Source organism: Lepidochelys kempii, chromosome 17 (assembly GCF_965140285.1).
Source record: "Lepidochelys kempii isolate rLepKem1 chromosome 17, rLepKem1.hap1, whole genome shotgun sequence".
NCBI lineage: Eukaryota > Metazoa > Chordata > Testudines > Cheloniidae > Lepidochelys > Lepidochelys kempii.
This window is the reverse complement of record NC_136396.1, coordinates 7,241,921-7,263,201: the sequence shown is the minus strand read 5'-3', so window position 1 is coordinate 7,263,201 and position 21,281 is coordinate 7,241,921.

Here is a 21,281-nt window from a genome sequence, read left to right as displayed (position 1 = left end):
CATTGATAAATTTCAATATGCCTTAAAAATATATGGGCTTTTTCAAATTCCCTCACACACACCTGAATCAGGGAGTTTTATGTTACATTTTGACAATTAATCCGAATGTCTGCCTTTGATTCTGACCTAGTCTGCAAGCTCTTTAAGTCCTCAGTATAATATCTTTTGGAGCACACACACAGTTATTTCCTATGTAAATACAGTCAAATGTGAAATGTTGAAAAATGTTCCCCCATCCCACGATTGTATTATTTGATAACACCCATATTGATTGTAAACCTCAGCAATCCTTACACACTGACACTTCAGCTTTATAAAAAAAACAACCTAGCATGTTTTCACCTGCTTACTAAATACCTTTCTTCAGATAGACATTTTGACATTGGAGACAACATTCTTCACACAAAACTTAAAGGAACAGACACAGACTATTGGAAAAGAGTGGGTAGGTCTGAAAATCTCCATACTTCTGACTTCTGCTGCAAGCTCTCTGGTGAAATATATTTAGACACACCTCTGTATCTTGATATAGTAATTCTTTGTGTACATATTTATCTAATTCAATTCCCTCAGAAAACATATGATTGCATTAAATGATAAAAGACATTATTTTCATATATACCCCAAAAAATATATATGCCAAGATAATTTGACGCAGCTGTAAAGTTCTTGTAGTATGTAATTCCAAATCAGCATATTTTCATTGCTTTATGCAAGACTTTGCATTCAGATAGCAGGGATATGGGATGGAGAAGACACTGCCTGAGGTCAAAACAGAGAGATATCTAGTTCCTTCTCTCCACAGTACAAGAAGTATTTGTGCATCAATTTCTTTTTCAATAATTGTATTCTCCTGTTCTGCAAGATATCAAGGGCATTTTCCTCTTTAAAATATGTTATGTATCAAGATGTAGAGGCCTGTGTGATTATACATGCATATGCTTGATTCTCATTTAACTTAAGCTCCTTTTACCACTCTGGCAGTGTAAAGGCTTCCCCATTGAAATCCAGAACATCAGCAAATTAGAAGAGTTAACAGTTGAGAGTTACTTAGATTATAAACTCTTTCGGACCAGGACCATCTTTTTGTTCTGTGTTTGTACAGAGCCTAGCACAATGGGGTCCTGTCCATAATAAATAAAAATTCTAAATAATTATGTCTTACAGAGTTGTCTGAAGATATTATAGGGTAACAAAGTCTGATTTGTAAGGTGGTGTCACTATTCTGCTTTCTGCAGTCCCTAGGCATAGAGTGGTTTAAGGTATGTAACCTCAGAATTTCCTTCAATTTTCAGTTTAAATCATGTCCTTAACCAAAAATGCTAAAAAAAAATAAAACCTATGGTTAAATTATATTATAATTCACACAAAGAGAGAGGGATACTCTGATATAGGATTCAGAGGGGTAGCCGTGTTAGTCTGTATCAGTAAAAACAACAAGGAGTCCTTGTAGTGCTCTATAAATGAGAGATGTCCATATATATGCAAAGAGTTTAATAAAGTGCCAGTAGAGGATGTTCAAGAATATATGTCACAGGTTTCTGATTTTTGTAGGACCAATACAAATTGTGTACTATAAATTGCTTCTTGTGTGTATTCTTTACATGAAGCTTTTAACATATACCATATGACAGAGACAGGGAGGTGAAGTAATCTCTTTTATTGGAACAACTTCTGTTGGTGGAAGGGACAAATTTCAAGTTTCACGGAACTCTTCTTCAAGTCACAGGGTAGAAGTGTGATAAATTACACAGCCACATGAAAAACTGCATTTGAACATGCACCTTTGACCACCTCACGAGCACTCTGCTCACTAATCCATCCCACCCAGGGTTTAGCCTAACATTCTAAACCACAAATCAGCCTCAAAGAGATACCTTATTTTCTTAATACATCTGCCACCAAAATGTTTCCTTCTTTCTGTCCCAAACGTGAACTTTTTCAGCTTTCCAACATGGCATTGCTTCCCCTATTTTACATCACAGGCTAGCCAAAATTCAGGGCCCAGGGGGTTGTTAAGGTTAGGAAGAGAAATTGATGCTGGAGTCAAGTCTCTTTGATGCAATCATAGAATATCGGGGTGGAAGAGACCTCAGGAGGTATCTAGTCCAACCCCCTGCTCAAAGCAGGACCAATTCCCAATTTTTGCCCCAGATCCCAAATGGCCCCCTCAAGGATTGAACTCACAACCCTGGGTTTAGCAGGTCAATGCTCAACCACTGAGCTATCCCTCCCGCCCAAATCCTGTCTATTCATAAAAAAGGTATCAAGTCCTGTTTCCTTAAACATAACAGGAATCAAACAGCAGGAGACAGTTTTCTTGCACACAGTTCCAAACCACTTTCCAGCCAGCACCTATCCCAAAAGCTCTCTCTCCTTCTAGGCTTTTCTCAGGGCCACATGCCCCGTGCTTGTTCTGGCTATGTCCTTTGCATTCTGCTGCTTCTCTCCCAGCTGTTTCTTCTCATGCTTCTCCAATAGAGACAGACACACACCCCTCCACCAAACAACAGCCAACAAAACCCCTGAAACCCACATGTACCTTTGGTTTGAGTGGTGACATGTGCCTCCGGTTTGTCATGGTCATAGACCTTAAGGCCAGAAGAGACTATTGGATCATCTAGTTTGACCACCTGTTCTGGGTGGACCCTGCTATTATTTTAGCTATGTGGTTCCATAGAGGGGCTTAATTGTTTCTTACATTTATTTATAACGAAGGGTGGATACTACACCCACCATTTTCAGCAAGTTTTAATTCAACCCATAACTAGGGCCCTACCAAATTCGTGGCCATGAAAAACGCCTCAAGGTCCGCGAAATCTGCTCTCCCCCTGTGAAATCTGGTCTTTTGTGTGCTGCTACCCTATACTGTATAGATTTCGCAGGGGAGACCAGTGTTTCTCAAACTGGGGGTCCTGACCCAAACGAGAGGTTGAAGTGGGGTTGCAAGGTTACTTCTGTGCTGCCTTCAGAGCTGGGAGGCTGGAGAGCGGCAGCTGTTGGCCGGGCGCCCAGCTCTGAAGGCAGCGCCCCACCAGCAGCAGCATAGAAGTAAGGGTGGCAACGCCATACCATGGTGCCCTTACTTCTGCGCTGCTGCCTTCAGAGCTGGGCTCCCAGTCAGGAGCCGCCGCTCTCCAGCCGCCCAGCTCTGAAGGCAGGGCCGCCGCCAGCAGCAGCGCAGAAGTAAGGGTAGCTGTACTGCAACGCCCCCTACAACAACCTTGCAACCCCACCCCCCACAACTCCTTTTTGGATCAGGACCCCGACAATTACAATTACCGTGAAATTTCAGACTTAAATAGTTGGAATCATTAAATTTATGATTTTTTTAAATCCTATGGCCGTGAAATTGACCAAAATGGACTGTGAATTTGCTAGGGCCCTACCCATAACACCACGTAGCATTTGTTTTTGGACTTGAAGGTCCAGAGATGTAGAAATCCAAGACTTTAAAGTTGAAACATTTTTTATGTTTAGAAGACCTATTGTAGGTAATTTGGATAGTTGTTTTTAATGTATTAGTGATTTTTTTTCTATCCTGCAGAGATTTGTAGAATTGGACTTGCGACACCGATGAGCCAGGCTTTACAGCCAGAGCTATACAAAAGCAAGCATCCCAATACATGTTTTTAAATTCACCTACACTTTTCTAAAATATATGACAACTATAGAAAATGTGATGGGAGATGCGCACGCCAGTACTCCTTCAGGATAGCCTATTGAACTCACTTGAGACTTTGCTGCACAAGTGACACTGCTGTCCCAAACACAAGCTGTCAATACCTTTATATCACACTGTACTATCATGTCTATCTTCTTTGGCTATTCAGCAGGACTGGTTTAGATCGAGCGTTCATCTTCATGAGTTTAGAGACAATGTCGTAACTCAGATTTAAACACCTGGTTGAGAAACAACAGTAGACCTGCAAAAACCAAACTTTATGGGCTGTTTATAGAGCTGGTCCTGTGAACTCTGTTCTTCATGACTCTTAATGAGGTTACAAGGCCATGCTACTTTTTCAAAATGCAGGATTCACAGCCCAGGACACCTTTTTTGTATGAATATCCAGTTAGAGATCTTCCTTCATCACTAATTTCTCTTAAGAAATAAAGACAAACCTGAGCTGCCAAGTTCACACCAAGACCCAAACTTCACCATAATTAAAGGATGTGCCGATCTGGGAGCGTGAGTTAAGGCTCAGTGCTAACTCCATTTTACCTGATAGTTCATTTCTGATGACCAAGGTAAAACCTTTCCACTGCTTTGCTTTGCCATTTCGGACAGAGGTTTAGTAGCAAACATATACAGATCTTGCTGTATCAAATGTCCCCCATGGCATGGATTTACAGAGGTATGAGCAACCCTAGCATATATTGTATATCCACTGATACCTGGCATCTTTGGACTCTCTTAGACCTATCTGATCTAAGGTCAGACAGGTGAAGTCACTCAACACCATGGGTATAGATGGATAGCTATCAAACAAGACTGTCCTCAGAAGTTGCAGTGGAGGTTTTTTAAATTCTACCCTTTAACCTTGAAAATTAACCTAAAATGTTAGCTGCTGTACACATGACTTACTAAAATAAATTGCATCCTTAATTATGAACACCCTCCGTTCTTCTGTGCTTCAGGCCACACTGGATCAGAGGACACCTCCCCCTTCTAATGAGTAGTTATTGAACATGTTAACAACAATCAACCCTAATTAAATACTCAGCTGTTGAGAGGAGACAATGTTTATCAAAAATGCAAGAAGAGGGGAGCACATCTTCTGTTTTCTATAATTAGTTAACAATATTCCCCAGGCAGTGCTTGGAAATCGAACTTGGGTTTATTCACATCTGTTTCTCACACACACACACACACACAAAAGATATCCCACTTTTAGTAACCCTGTCACCTTATCATAACACTTAGGCGAGGCTGCAGACTAAAGATACAAACAGCATTTCTTTTCCTTCAGAGCCACAAGAAAGGTTGTGTTCAGTTTAACTGGAAACTTCCCCTCTTGTTTATGTTTGTGTAAATCAAAAGTAATTCCACTAAAGACAATGGAGTTCCACCGGTGTAGCTGATGTATTGAAATCAGAATAAAAGTCAATGAAACAATGGCATTTGTTGGATAAATCTGACTACGGGTCAGAGCCACACCTGGTGTAAATCAGAATAGCTCTAATGACTTATGCCAAATTACCCCATCTGAGGATTTACCCCCAAGAAACTCAGGAAGTTTTGCCCCAGGATTAAAACTGAAAACAACAGCTAGTGCATAAATAACTCTCTCCCGGGCTGCTGAAAGGTCGATGCGTTCTCAAATGATGTTATTGCATCCAAGTTTCCTCCACTTCTGACTGCGAAGTACAAAATCTGCCATGAGTTATGCTGGAAAGTGCAATAAGCTCAGCTTGACTGTTTAGGCAGCCAATCACCCCTTAGTTATGTCTCCTATGCAATGACAGATGACTGAAAGCTGCAGCTGCTATGGGGCAATCAACAAGATTTGTGTAGGGAAAAGCGTCTCTCCACCACACCACGTGCACCGATAGCACTTGGTAAATAAGTAACCCTTCATTTTAAAAGATCCTCACCATGGGTAAATCAGCATAGTTCCATTGGAATCAATGGTGATACACTGATTTACATTTGTAGAGAACTGGGCCCTATGTTCCTAGTCCTGCTAAAACATGTCCTAATTAATATAGATCCAAATCCTATATTCCTTACACTGTACTGGCCCCATATTGATTAAACCAGTTATCCTCAACCTTATCCTCAGTGGGATCACCCCAGAACACCTCTTCAATCTAACCAGGGCCCTCTCCCGTTTTGCAATGTGGAAAGGGCAGAATGATCATGCTCCTTTGACATCAAACAACCCTTGAGCTAGAGCAGGAGTTCTCAAAATTCATTGCACCGCAACCCCCTTCTGACAACAAAAATTACTACACGACCCCAAGAGGGGGGACTGAAGCCTGAGCGAAAGCCTGATCCCCTCCGCCCCGGGCAGGGAGGCCAAAGCCGAAGCCGAAGGGCTTCAGCCCCCCGCAGGGAGCCTGTAACTTGAGCCCCGCTGCCCAGGGCTGAATCCCTTAGGCTTCGGCCCTGGGCGGTAGGTCTCAAGTTTCTGCTCTAGCCCCGGGAGCAGCAAGTCTAAGCCAGCCCTGGCAACCCATTAAAATGGAGTCCCAACCCACTTTGGGGTCCCGACCCACAGTTTGAAAACCGCTGAGCTACAGCTTACAATGGTGGTGAGAGGCCTTTTGGAAAATCAAAGACTCAGCAAATAATCCCAGTAAAATCAATGGCAGTTTTGCCTGAGTAGAGACTGCAGAATTTGGACAATGTTATTTTAGCTAAAATAGAATTAAAATCTCTGATCTGTGAATGAGGCAATTGCCAGATTTTACTGTATCCACGAAAGACTTTGGTCTTAATTCTGCTCTCAGTTACCCCAGCATAAATTTGGAATAACGCCACTGAAGTCAATAGCGTTATTCTGGGTTTATACTAGTGTAATGGAGATAACAACCTGGTCCATAAAGAAGAAAAAGTCTAGTCAACATGCACATACTGATATTTATTTGATCTGTAGAAAATAAACTATGAAAATAAAGCTTAGGGTTTGTCTTCACAAGGTTTTTTTTCCCATCAAGATAGCCTGATAGTGAGCAAACCTCAAACCACACACAATGCCCCTCTACAATCCCGAAATAAAATGTGACACCCCAATGATGATCACTTCAAAAAAGGTGCGTGTTTACATTCAGATACTAATTCCATGTAAAATTCTAGTGGAGATAAAGCACTGTCATTTCTACCTTGCTGTAGCTAGTCAAGGTGAATCTCAGCTGTGGGGTATAGGGCTGACGTCAACTAGCCATGTCCAAGTAAAAACTACCTTTGCCTTCGCCTTGTCTCCACTAGGATTTTACATCGAGTTAGCTATCTTGATGCAAACACACACCTTTTCTGCAGTGAAGACAGAACCTTAGATAATCAGTGGGGGTGTCACCTTTTATTTCTGGGTTATCGGGGGGAGATTGTGTGTGCTTTGGGGTTTGTTTGCCTCTTGCTTGAGCACCACTTTAAACCAGTTCTTTACTCCCATTTTCAGCAGTCCTTATGCATCCTCCCAGATACACAACTGTAAATCCAGAGTAACTCCTGAAGCCAATGGAGCATCTCCACATTTACTTACAGTCAAGTGGGAGGAGAATTTGCCCCTTATCTGATGCTACAGCAGAGAGCTCGATGCATGAAAGACACAAGCATCAGATTGCAGACATGTGGGAAATGTTTAGATGTGACTAAAATCAAAACACACAAAAAGCAAGCGACGATGCATTCCTCCTCCTAAATGTCAGCAGGAGGCCCTGCTCTCTCTGAGTGCATGTATAATGGGGCAAGTCTGGGACACAAAGCATCTGTAATGATGAATTTCCTTCTAGTTCAGGTTTCAGAGTAGCAGCCGTGTTAGTCTGTATCCGCAAAAAGAAAAGGAGTACTTGTGGTACCTTAGAAACTAACCAATTTATTAGAGCATAAGCTTTTGTGAGCTACAGCTCACTTCATCGGATGCTGATGAAGTGAGCTGTAGCTCACGAAAACTTATGCTCAAATAAATTTGTTAGTCTCTAAGGTGCCACAAGTACTCCTTTTCTTCTAGTTCACATTCACTTCTTGCAGCGTACTCCACCTCAGGTGACTAGGTAAGATCACACAAACCCACCGCCTCCTTCCATCTCTTAAAGCACTGAGCATAACGCTTACCCTGCTACTTAGAATTCCTGACTCAAGATGTCCCCCGCAATGCAGAGATTCCCATCCTCACTAGAGAGCCCAAGAGCCTAGCTGCTTCCCTGGTGTAACAGCCAGCTTCTGTACTCTGAATCCAGCAATCCGAGTTCAAATCTCTGCTGGACCTCAACATTTTTTTCTTTAGATTGTAAACTCTTTGGGGCATGGATCATCTTTTTGTTCAGTGTTTGTACAGCACCTAGCACAACGGGGCCCGGTGCATTACAACACGCTACCACAATACAAATAAAGTATTAATTATTATTATTATTAATAGAAAAATTGAATATAGAGCAAGGCAACGCCTGGAGTGAAGCTGACAGAACCAAGAGTACCCCCCACAACCACTTGGCATATATACCCCTGTGACCACAGTTGCCCGTGTGCAGGCTGCTTCGGAAACAGAACAGGATTAATGTAGAAGCAGGAGAGAAACCAACAGTGAAACTATTAGAACGGAGTAAAAAACAAAATCCACATGTGTGGTTAATGTTTAGTGTCCTCTGTTAAATGATCGTAGTTCTCAGCCCATTTTCCAGAAGTCCATGTCACCCTACTCAGCATGGTCCACACCATGGTAAAAAGTTTTCCTTTTTATTTCCTGATTACATTGACTCACTTTACCCTCTTGTTTCAAACACTAACCTTTGAGGAGGAGACCATGCTGACTGCGACTCTTTGCTTTTTTTCCTGCTGAGTCATTCCACAAACTCACATACGGGCCCCCAAAGCCTGATCAACAGGGCACTTTAAGTTTCTCCTCTCTCAAGATCTGCTCGGGGGTGCCAGAATCACCAGGAAAAGTTAATGCAAAAAGTTCCCTGAAGCAAACTGAAGTCCAAACGGAAATATGCATAAATGAGTGAAACTACTAATGGTTTCCGGGAAAGGGTGAAGAACATAGTAGACACAATCCCACCACTGCCATCATATTGAGCAAATTTCCCTTCTCTCTGTTATTCATTCATGAGGTGTCTTTTGCTTGTGAGGGCAGCTGTTCCTGGCTTTTTGTCACCTCAACAGCAGTGAGGTGGGAGGACCAGTGAGGATTAAGATTTATGAGGAGAGGAAAGAGTAGCTGACGCAAATAAACTACTGTAAGCGAAAAAGATCCTATTTCCAAGCATATGTTCTAGGCACTTAAGGGGACGTACATCTGGCCAGAATAATTTCAATGGCTGTGGGGCTTAGGAGTTTCCGTGAGTCATGGTTATAGAGGCTACTATATACCTGGTGGGAGAAGCACCCCAATTTGTTAACTTTTCTCACTGCCCAGGAGCAGAATTTCTCTCCACCAAGCCCTACTGCTGTATATTAAGGAGGAGGTAGGTTGGGAGAGACATGGGAACTCCCTTCAATCAGCAGAGAATGGAATCTTTCACAGCTGATTGGCAATCAGCAGGACGGAGAGACTTAAAGGACTATGTGGCTTGAAGTCATCTCCCTGGCTAAGGAGTCTTGATATCTCTGTGTAGCTCTGTTTCAAAGGGAGGAATCTAGCTAGGCTGAAGGTAATCTCCACCCTACTCTGCACAGGCATGCCATGGTCACCCACCCTGCAAGGTTCAAGTCCTACCCTTTGTCTCTCATCTCCCACCTCCTGCCCCAGCAGGTAAGAGCTGCTAAGGGAAACGGGGATGCATTTCCATGCAATCCCAGCAATACAGAGCTGCAGTGCCCATCCTGAGGAGTGGTGGTAGGTCCCCTCCTCTCCCATTACACCCAGCCCAACATCCTCAAGAGAAATGGGTCCCAGGGGACAGTCAGTGACTTTTGTTCATATCAAGCAGCGGTAAGATCCTTACCGTTCCCTCTAAGTTAGAAACCAAGGGCCAGATTTTGATCTTATTTATGACTAACTTTAGTGGAGCTATTCCATTATTATAGAATCTGGCCTAGTGGCAGAAGTTTTCTAGAAACTGGCAGGCTACATCTAGATGCTAGTTTTTAAACAGGTTCCTTGGCTGAGGAAATAAATTATGGAAGGAGAATTTACAGGTAATCTTTCACCCACAACACAACACAACACACTGGTCACTACAGAATAACTAACCTTGAGACTGCACTGTGGGAGAATAGTACGTGATTCATACCTAATTATACCTATGCCAAAAGCTTGGAGGGATGCAGCTAAAGATAAAAGAGATGGCAAGGAGGGGAAATGTACATAATATTCCTCACATCATGTTAAAAATGAACCCCTCCACAGCAGAAAAATAATTTGAATGCAAATTTATACCCCTTTAATTCTACAGCTATGATCTTTGGAGGTCTTCGTAAACAGAATGGGCAGGCAGAGCCAGCTAATTCCCCTCTGACTCACATTATTACCAGCTTAAATATCTACTCAGAACTGAGGACAAGAGTTAAAATTTCCCTAATGAAGGGAAAGTAAGACGATTAACGTTCGTGAGTATTTGAATACCGAATCCTAGAAAGGGTTCCTGATAAGAAAATGGTGTTTTCATTGGTTTGTACATGAATGCAGAACAACAGGAACAAAATAATTCTTTGTTATACTTTATGCTCAGACATTTATACTAGGCCTACTGAACGTTCCCCACATTACAGCCTCTTCTATTAAATACCGCTAGCCTTTCTGAATATTCCCCAGGCCACATTGACTCATTTTAATAAAACTAATGTTACTGAACAAGCCCTAAGTAACCCTACCGAATGCTTTCAATATTGCACCACTTACCAAAACTACTGGCTCCGCTGAATACTGTATTTTTTTTAAATTTAATACTGTATTTTAATTAATTTAATTAATTTTAATTTAATACTGTATTTTTAAATACTCTGACATTGATACTGTAGACCTATACTGCAGACTTTTTAATATTACCAGCTCTTATAAATAGGTACGCTGTCATGCACACTTTCATACCAATACTACTAACCCTTCCGAATACTCCCCACACTCCCCTATTAATAGTTAATCTTATTAAATACTCTACATACTCTCATATTAACTGTACTGAATATTCTCCATGCTACATAACCTCCCACATTAATGCTACTGATCTATTAATACTTCACATATTGCATACTTCTTAATACTACTGGTTACTAAATTTTTCCCATGTCTATCCTACTAGCCCCATGCTGCATGCTCCTATTAAGAGTACTAGCTCTTATGGATAGTCCCCCATCCTGCACACACGTTAATATTACTAGCTCTCCTAACTATTGCCACTTTCAGGTGCAGCGAGTCACATATTATAGACCATTACTCTTGAAGTCCAAAGTGACTCAAGTTATAAACTGAAATATTTTGTTCCCTCTGCTGTAGTGAAAAGAAGTTAATATGTTTGGGGCTGGGGCTGGTCATTTTACAGAGTCTAATCCTTAGAGACACCACTCTGCCTTCAACCCCCCGGCCCATGTACAGCCAGCAGACGTTTGTTCCCATAATAGGACCCTGATAGCCAATTCAACCTGTCAATACTCGACCCAATCACCATGAAGAGAGAGCACATTCTTGCTCCAAGCATCACTGCTCAGGCTCCCATCCTAATCAATAGGCAGCAGCCGCTATTGATGGCCCTGTTGGGAATTTCATTTTGGTTTGTGCGGGGAGATGGGCCAGTGTGTACAGCGCCACACTGGTCGACTGAAGCTAAGAAAAGAAAAATCATATTTAATAGGTACCCGTTTTTTAAAAAATCAGAGGGCGGGAGCAGCATAAAGTCTTGTAATAAACTTCCTAATGCTAATGATGATGTTGGCAAAAAGAAATGCCAAACAAAAGATTTGAGGTTTGCCTTGAGAAGCAAGGGCTTCCCTTAACACATCTGTATCACCATCCATTGTGTTTCAGCCATTGCCTCTGACACAGCTAACAACTGACAAGCTACTGGAAAAAACAGATTAAACTTCATAGTGGCGCAGTGGTAACTATGGGCTCTTGGTCCTGCACAGTTCCTGATAAAGAGGTCTTCCCCTTGCATTTCCTCTTTGTCTGGAGGTTTGGGTAGCTTTACTCTTTAGAAATCATCTGGGTGGATAGCTCTCTGCAAATCAGGATTTGACTTGTCTTGGCAAGCTTAGAGGTTACAATAATTGGTAAATGATATTTTTTATAGTGCCCCTCAGCTGAGGATCTCAAAGCGTTTTTGCTCAGACTATGCATTAAGCCTCGCCACACCTCTATGAGATCAGTAAGTATTCCTACCCCATTTTTACAGATGGGGAAACTGAGGGACAGAAGTTAAGTGACTTCCCTGAGGCCACACAGCAGAACTGGGAACAGCACCCTGATTTCTGTGACTTCAATGGCTTAGGATCTAGCCCTAAAATGGATGCTGTGGTTTACAGGCTAGTGAATTCACCCTTGCACAAGTCCTATGTACCATTCAAGTCTTCAAAATAGCCGTTGTGCTGGCCCTCTGAGAATCCCCCACTGAGCAGTCACTTGAAAATATCAGCTGAGTGGTCAACTGTACATCTCTCCCACTAAAGGGGCCTAATTTTGTTTTAAATGGCTTAGCAGGAGAGGACCTAGACGAATCATAGTCCTGTACTAGGACCATAATGAAAATGTCCTTCTCAAATTAGATTTCATATAATGAATATGAATTTCTAATAAAATATTTTTTTAAACTTGGGTCGTTCCATAAACTGCAGTTTTCATAAATGGTTGACTAATGGAGCTAGGACTTTTTTTTTTATTAGAAGACTAATAAAGCTAAATCTATAGTTCAATACGTATTTTATGAAAGGCTGTTTATTTTAATAATATTGTAAACTACAGCTATTCTTTTCAAGACATCAGAGACCCTTTAAATAGAGCCTGACCAAGGACAGAGGTGATGCATTTAGGGGCAGAGCAGCAGGAATCTGCATTTACTTTAAAGCAATTATTGGAGAGTGTACTTTCTATAATTAAAAAAGAGATTGCTCTTTTTGGGGGACCAAAGCCATGATTCAGAAACAGCTGCTTTCCCACCCACACAGAGCCTGGAAATGCAGGTGGCCTGTGCTGGAAGCCAGAATTAAAAGCATGAGTCTCTACAGCTTGTACTAAAGAGACAGGCTCTGTAACTTGCAGACTGTACCAGACTGACATCCTCTGTGGATCAGACACAAAACAGGACACACAACACACCCTGACCGGTGGGTCACAAGAGTAAACAGCTAAACTCACAGCTATCCATTGTGAGTAAGTATTTCAGAATATGGCCCATAATAGCTGAAGAGCATTTGGCCCATAATAGCTGAAGTGCCTCAGAGAGAATATGGACCGTAATAGCTGAAGTGCCTCAGAGAGAATATAAATGCATCCTATCTACCTAGCTATGCATCCATCCATCAAGGTTCTTCTATTGGCACCCATCACCATAGTATTCAAGTGCTTACTCCACTCTAATTCTAATTCACCGCTGGCAACATACTATGGAATTTGTATTTTTTTTAAGCTGTGGTATTAACTGGGATGTTTGAACAATAGTGAGCTGTATCATGATACATGTACCTTCACCAGTAGAGGGTACATCCTTTAATAACTTACTAGGCTTGTGGCTTTAGTATTACTGATTTATAACATCAGGATTTGGAAATAAATACATTGCCCCCACATTCCACTGTGATACAGCCTAAAGACCTACAATATTTCTGGTAGTAAACAATCTCCAAGACTCATTTCTTAGAGCAGCAGCAGATGGTCAAGAGCATTTCCTGAAATTGAATATTATAATGAATTTAGGATAGAAAAAATTTACATAATAATCTTTTTTAGATTCTGATAGTGAGGAAACCTACACAGAAACTGCTTCTTTTCAGCTATTTGAATTAAAATATAAATCCTCAAGTACTTTAATTATAAACAAACTGCTCTCTATTTCGGATCCATGAAAGAAACGGAAAAATTATCTACCCAGTAAAGCTCAAGGCCACGTGTCATACTTAATTCATCTACAAGCTTAACTCTTGTGACCCTTACACTAGGCTCACCAACTAGAGAGGGACTGGAATGAGACAGCATGGAGCTATGAGTGCAGGGGACTGGACTAGATGACCTCTCGAGGTCCCTTCCAATCCTATGATTCGATGTATGTCAGAACTCAAATGTAATTTTGCCTGTTGTACTTTTAGGTTGAGAACTTATCTAAACCTAGCAAATCACCACTATATCTACAAAGAGTAAACAACTACATGCTTTACTCATAAGACGATTCCCAATAATTTTCAAACAGAGTTGGTGGAATTACTCACAGGAGTAAGGGTCGTTGGATCGTTGGAGTTGGATGTTGGCCACGAATTTTCTTGGAGAGTCAAACTGCTAATTATGAAATAGCTCACGAAGAAGGAAAAATAAAACCTTAACAGAGTGATGGAGAATAGGAGGGAGAATGTTGTTTAGTCATTAGAATAGCTGGGAATGGAGCATCCAGTCTCACAGGTTCAGCTCCCCGCTCTGTCGCTGACTTCTGCCCAGGTGTGGACAGCATGAGGGCATCTTTGCCCTTTGTGGCCTTTAGGAACCCCCGGTGTCACACTTCAGCCATGTGTGATGTGGATGCTGATAACACCTCAGAGGTGTGCTGTCTTCATAAGAATGTGGAAAGTGCAGAGAGATCACTGGCTGAAAGGCTCTGCATTATTGCAAAGTAACCAACTTATTACAAAATACAGATGATATGAACGCTCTTCAGGGTATTAAAATTACACAACAGGGGACAGCAACAGGATTTGTAAAACACAGTCAGGGAGTGGGAACAGCGCAGTATGGATTTTCTCAGAGGCAGGTGGCTTTTCAACCTACAAAGACAATGAAAAACATGCCTATGTGTCAAGAATAATCTTATTTCTTTTTCTTAACATAGACAACTATATGAAGGGTAATGCCAAGCACTTATGTTCAGTTTAGAAAAAAGCCCTGAAAGGCCTCGGGTTGTAGGAAAACAAAAAACCCAGAATGGGTAATAGGCAAGGGGAAATGTAAAAGGGAATCCAGATTTGAACTCTAAGGCTATGTCTATATTGACCCAAGTTCTGACTACAGGGGTGTGAATAGCAGTGGGCACCAAAGTGCTGCACTGTAACTCCCCCAAGTGGGAGCTGTGGGCAGTTAGTTCAGGTTAACCTAGTCCTCTTCAAACAGGATTAGATTAACATGAACTAGGAACCTCTTAGTTCGCGTCCACAAGGGGGAGTTACCATGCAGCACTTTGTTGCACACTGCTATTCACACCCGCATCGTCTGAACTGCAGGGCAGAGTATAATTGACCTAAGACACTAGGCATCACCCTTAGACTGCAAGCTATTTGGGGCAGGGACCATCTTTTCATTGTGTGTGCACACATGCCCAGCACAATGGGGTTTGATCCCTGACTGGGGCCTCTGGACACTATCACAATAGAAGAAACGAATAATAAATAGCAACAACCATGCTGCATGGAAACTACTTATTGTCACTGGGCACCACTGTAGGAACACAAGCATTTACTGATTTTTAAAACATGCAAGCAACTTTTGGAGGGCTTTTTCCAGAAAGGATAAAAACAGAATGAAATCCATTAAATGTCAGTTCTAACATGATACTAATACTTAATATTTACATCAACTTTGCATATTAAAGCACTGTGCAGACACTGAGTAATTAATAATCCTTACATCACCATGAGGTAGGTGGGTAAGCATCATTATCCCCGTTTTACAGATAGGGAAAGAGATAGAAAGGGTGACTTACCCAAGGTCACACTGTGAATCAGTGACAGAGCCAGGCTCAGCAGTCAGATCTTTTCCTTGTGTCCATTCCTCCAGAGCACACTTCCTTCCATAGAAATATCACAGTGATGCTATAAAAGGCATCTGGGTGAAAGGGATGCAATGCAGTCTAGGCTGAAACCTATAAACAAGGGACGTCTGCCAGCCTAGTGTAGCCAGCCCCCGTTTCTTTAAAGGGTCATTTCTCTACAGCTCTAAAGATTTCCAAACTGGCTTCAAAGGGTCTCACTCAGAGTGTTTATCTTCTAAATATGCTCTGCACTAAGCAGTCATTACACGGCGAAGAAATTCCTTGAGTAGCCCATGTTCCATCATCCCTCACAACAGCATTCGGTAACTAATTTCATTTCCATAAATACCACCCCTGGCCGGCAAATGATTCTGAAGTGCTGCTGCTCCACCACAGTGGCACGTGGTTTGTAAACGAGGGCACAGGCGCACAATGGCGAAGGTGATGGAGATGGCACTTCGGAGCAGGGGTCCAGGCACAATCTTGCTCTCAGGATGTAGAAACTGCAGGTGCTAGAAACTGGAGAGGAGGTGCAGGGGTTGAGGCTCGCACAGGGACAAGCAGCGCTGGGCCAGCACAGAAAGGATCGTATACTGCAGCCTATGAAAGGGTGCAGCAGACGACAACCTGCACTCTTACAGCCGTTGTGCCTTCTTCAAGCACAAAGCCATTGTGTCTTCTTCAAGCATAAGCCCGTTGGCACTACTGCCAAGGGATGTGCATGAACAATGCTGTTACCATGGGCAATGTCTTCTAGCCAGAATCTAGCCCTGATCAAGTCATTGCCTAACGTTTTAGGTTACAATATGAAACATCAAGAGCATCATCCAACCTCCAGCTGCACTGGATCGACCAGGGCTGCACTCAGCTACGCACACTGTCTCCTTTTTGTGCTCCCCCAATTGGCCTGTCTGTCTGTGCCCATCAGTTGGCTATTGTCTTATAATTAGATCATAACCTCTCTGGGGCAGAGACCATTTTTTGTCCTATGTTTGTACAGCACCTACCACCACGGGGTCCTTGTCCATATTTAGGGCTCCTAGACATTACAGTAAAACAAATAATAATACAAATGCCAGGAGACAAGGGTGTGGCTTTTATGGTCCTTTAATGTTATCACAAGTCATGACATTATTTTACTTGTTTTATAAGATCAACTTTTAAACATGCTGAGGCTGAAGGAACTGCTACAAGTCAAGATAACATCTCTAGGTACATATCAGTTAACTTGGTCTCTTCGTTTGCACAACCTGAGAGGGGACTGAAAGATATAGACTAATTTTTAGAGGCACAGATCAGCCCCAAGGTCCCACTGAAATCAGCCGGGGCTGCAGGTGGCTCGGAACCATGGCAAATCAGGCCACGTTTCTCTCATTCAAGAAAATAACACCAGTTGCTGTCTTTATTACTGAACAACCGTAACGTGCTCACAAACGGTGAACTGGCTCAAAAAACCTACCCTTATTAGATGCTAACTGGAAGCAAGAGGGAAGTTTCTGAATTTGAAATGTGTTTGCGCTGTTCAGTTTGTTTTTCTCCATCTTCCGATTAGCTGACCACCATCACTAGCAATAGCAGATTCCAGCCACAGGGGGTGGAATACGCCTGCTGATCTATCAGAATCAGATATGGTCTTTATGGCAGCAACGCACTATGGTTAAGGAGGGCAGTAGCATTCTACAGGCTCACAGGTGGGAGAACATTATCTACACAGAAACAGCCATTTGTGGAGGGGATGTGACATGACAATGCTGGGATGCCAGGCTGTCGCCCTAGTAATGTGAAATTGCTGAGTTATAAATCCCTGAGAGCAATGCTGACAAATCCTTAATTATAATGATAGCCTAAAGCATCATAGCTGGAATCAAATGTTAAAGTCAAGCAAATCTTAAAGATGTTCAGACACCACCGTGAATGGCTGGGAAATAAGAACCTCAGCAGAAGCGAATAGAGAGCAGACAAATACATTTTGAAATACAGCTCTTAGCTGAGTTTTGTGGGGGTGAACGGGGCCAGACTGACAGCCTTGGAGACTGATAGTCTCTACATATCCACACGTCATGGGCAGTAGTAACATGAGCCCTCCAGGCACATAATTATGTAAGAGGGAAAACTGACTAGGTGGGAGATTTTCAGTGGGAAAGTCAATGGGAACTGGGAGCCTCATTCACACTGGTGCCTTTGGGAATTTCCGTTTTGATGGCTAGTCAGCTGGTGATGTTGATTATTATTGTTTACTATTTGTATTGTGGTAGCTCCTAGAAGCCCTAGTCAGAGATCATGCCCTCCCTTGTGCTAGGTACTGTACGTACACATGGTTAAAAGACAGGCCATGCCCCATACAGCTTGCAATCTCAGGATAGGAGGACTAGCCCTTTTCAGCCCTTCCACTGAGCAGCTCTTCCTGCAAAGAGTTTACAAAGGCAAGAAGAGAGATTACAAGGAATCCTGCCCCCTCCAAAATTCACAATAATAATACAGGAGGCAGAGTGAAAGGCACAAAATAAAGCAGCAACAAATGGAGAGCAGGGAGTCGAGAGGAGAGACGCCCCCAAAAGAATCAAAGAAAAGGGAAAAAGCGAGAAAAAAGCAACAAAGAACAGGTGGAAAAGAGATTTTTTAAAATGTGCAAAAGGCCCCCTTTCTGTCTCTGTGTTAGAAAATCTCCTGCTTTCCAGACTTTTACCCTCTGCAGGCATGTGGGTCATTGGAGGGGTGCGTGACAACCCAGACAACAGCACATCCTAGAAACTCTGCTATTGGACCCTGGGCAATTGCAATCGAGCAGCCTTGGATTAGACAATTTAAACATCTATGATTAGAACTCGCAGTAAGACCCAAGGAGAGCCAAAGGAGCTGTCTCCAAAAGAATTCAGAGACAAAGCCACTTAGAGTATCTCAGGTCCCTAAAAACAAAAGGCGAGATGCAAAAGCAGCACCTAATCTAAACAAAAGAGCATGCAGGCTGAGCATGAGCCAGCTCCTCCCTCTACACACAATCAAAGATTAAAACACTGCATGAACCTTAAGAGAAAGTAAAAGTACAACTTGTAATTACTGGTGATTAAGCCAATGATGAATCTGTTAAAGGGGTGCAGGGAGACACCAGCAGGAATCAAACTGGGAATTTGGAATGGGATCCAGTCAGAATTACTGCAGTACTTGGTATAAAGCAGAGAGAAGTGGGGGAGAAAAAAATCACTTCCTGTTATGTCCCCCTGCAAGGTGTCAGAATACATGGTAATGTTTTAACACAGGGCCTGATCTTGCAAGGTCCTAACAGCCCTTCCTTTTACAAAAGCAAATATTTACACTAGATAAAGAACTCTGAGTACACTTTCCCCAGGTAATACTAGTAACTAAAATAAGCACATTAGAGTTCCTGGTTTAATTTTATATTTCCATTTCTACTTTATCTTTTTTCTGCAAGCATCATTAAACTGCACCATAACAAAAATACACGAACTGTTATTCTTTCAAGAGAGGCCATAAACCACCTCAAAGCTTTTCAAGTCTATTCTTATCTCATACATTTGCCTCTGGTGGTGGGTTGATTTTTTTTCCCCCTCCATGCATTTCAGAAAGGTACGTTTTCCCTGGCATTGAAAAGAGGTGCTGCCTCTGAACACCCCTCTGGAGGATTAAAGACGTAAAATATACTCAGAAAATAAACCAGAATTTCATTAAAATAATTTTGCAAGAAGAAATCCTACTTTACAATAGGTTTTCAGTGTCACTTAGAAAATTTTTAAAGTCACATATACATGTTTTTAATTCAGGACCGTCTATTACAAAAAGGCATTAGGAAAGGATCTGAAAGGCCATTTAGTACCTTTGTTTACATCAAAATGTATGTTACGCACAGATGAAATCTAAAGTAAAAAATTTGTGTTATAGTTTGAACAAGCGCCGCTTTGCTGAGAGGTGCTAATGAGGCTAGGTAAAGCTGTGAACATGTTGACAGACACTGCTGCCTAATTTATTCTGCTGGGTAATACAAATCCTAGCACATCATACGTGCATCCCCAGTCACTTTTAAATATTATAATGCTGCCAATTCACCTATGATCCATTTCGAAAAATGCAGGTGATTTTTTTGGGGGGAGAAGGGGGTTCTTAGTCTATGTACGCCAATGTTATTCATTGGGCTTTTAGAGAATCTTTGTGTGAAATTGCAAAACTACTCAATTCTTCAGAATTGATGCACAATTTGGTGGTGTTTATGTCTCAGTAATAATCCCACAGGGAAAGCCAAGGAAAGGGGCACGAGCAATTTTCCTTGCCGTTACTAAATGACCCTCAACGCCCCTGCCGTAGAAGCCCCTTTTTAATTCTGCATAAATCTAAATAAGTAAATATCAGTGCCAAGTATTATTATTCATCTGCACACATACGCCCTCATCATAGAGATGCAACTTTTGTAGTGAGTTGATAACTTTGTGCAATCAGCGTCCAAAGCAGCCACAGTATAAATAATCCTTGGCCTGAATGTTATTTTCCAACAGTTCAAGACATTTGGATTAAGAAAAAAAACTTTAGCCAGAGACATTTTTAAAAAATGTTTAAGACGTATACATCTGTGCTGAACTGGGGCTAGTAGACCTTTTGCTCTGTGAAATTGACACTCAAAGGAACAGCAGCTCCAGGACCTTAGTATCTACATGACGTAAGGGATCAAATTTTTAGATATTCAAATAAAACAGCTGATTCATCACTTATTGAGCACATGAAAAACTGCTGATTTTGCAGCTTCTAAAACAGGCCAACAGAAAAAAAATTGGCAGCATTAACTTTGCATCAAATTCATACTGCATTGTTACACTTTAAAATATATAAACTATTGATTATAAGCAAGCATTACATGCAACTCAATTACCTTTCCCCATATTTTAAGTCACATGCTAGGCAAATAAGGAGTGATTGCTTAATAGACAGACCAGTAATGCACACTCCATTTGACAACTGGGCAAAAAAACAACCCAAGTCAGAAAAAAGACAAGAGAAGGGTAATTATACTGGAACCCCAGCGTGTTATGTCCAAGACTGCTGGTTTCAATAAGTGCCATATGCTGCACTTACTCTAAACATATACAGTTTGTAAGCAGAATAATTCCAGCGCTAAAGAAAAGCAGCACTGAAAGCTTTCCACAATTCAGAAGCTATCAACAGCTATTTTTATTGAGCTCAAAGGGCACAATTGTTGCCTCTCTCCATACTTTGGCACGTATTACTTTTCACAAAGGGCACCGGGTGATAGATGGAGGAACAAACAGACATGCACTTTCTTTGGGACATTTGTCATGATGAGGTACTTATAGGTTCCCATTACTCTAGTTTCTGAGCATCTTATACTCTTTATCCTGAGAGGTAGGGCAGTGCTATTATCTCCATTTTACAGATGGGGAATTGAGGCACAGAAAGAATGAATGACTTGCCCTCAGTCACACCAGAAGTCTATGACAGAGTAGTAAATTGAACCCAGGTCTCTGAAGGCCCAGGCTAGCACTCACACCACTGTACCATCCTTCCTTTCTCCCATTTTTACTCTGGTACTGGGATTTGTTTGCTGCTAAAACAGCCCCATGAACAAAAAATAGCCACATTCAAAATACACCATTTCACATCCTCTTGGGACATGATTCACCTCTCATTTATACCTAGTTTTACATGGGTGTGAACTGTACTAACTTTCTGGAACCAAGCCAGTCTCAAAGGAAAATTCATCTCATAATAAG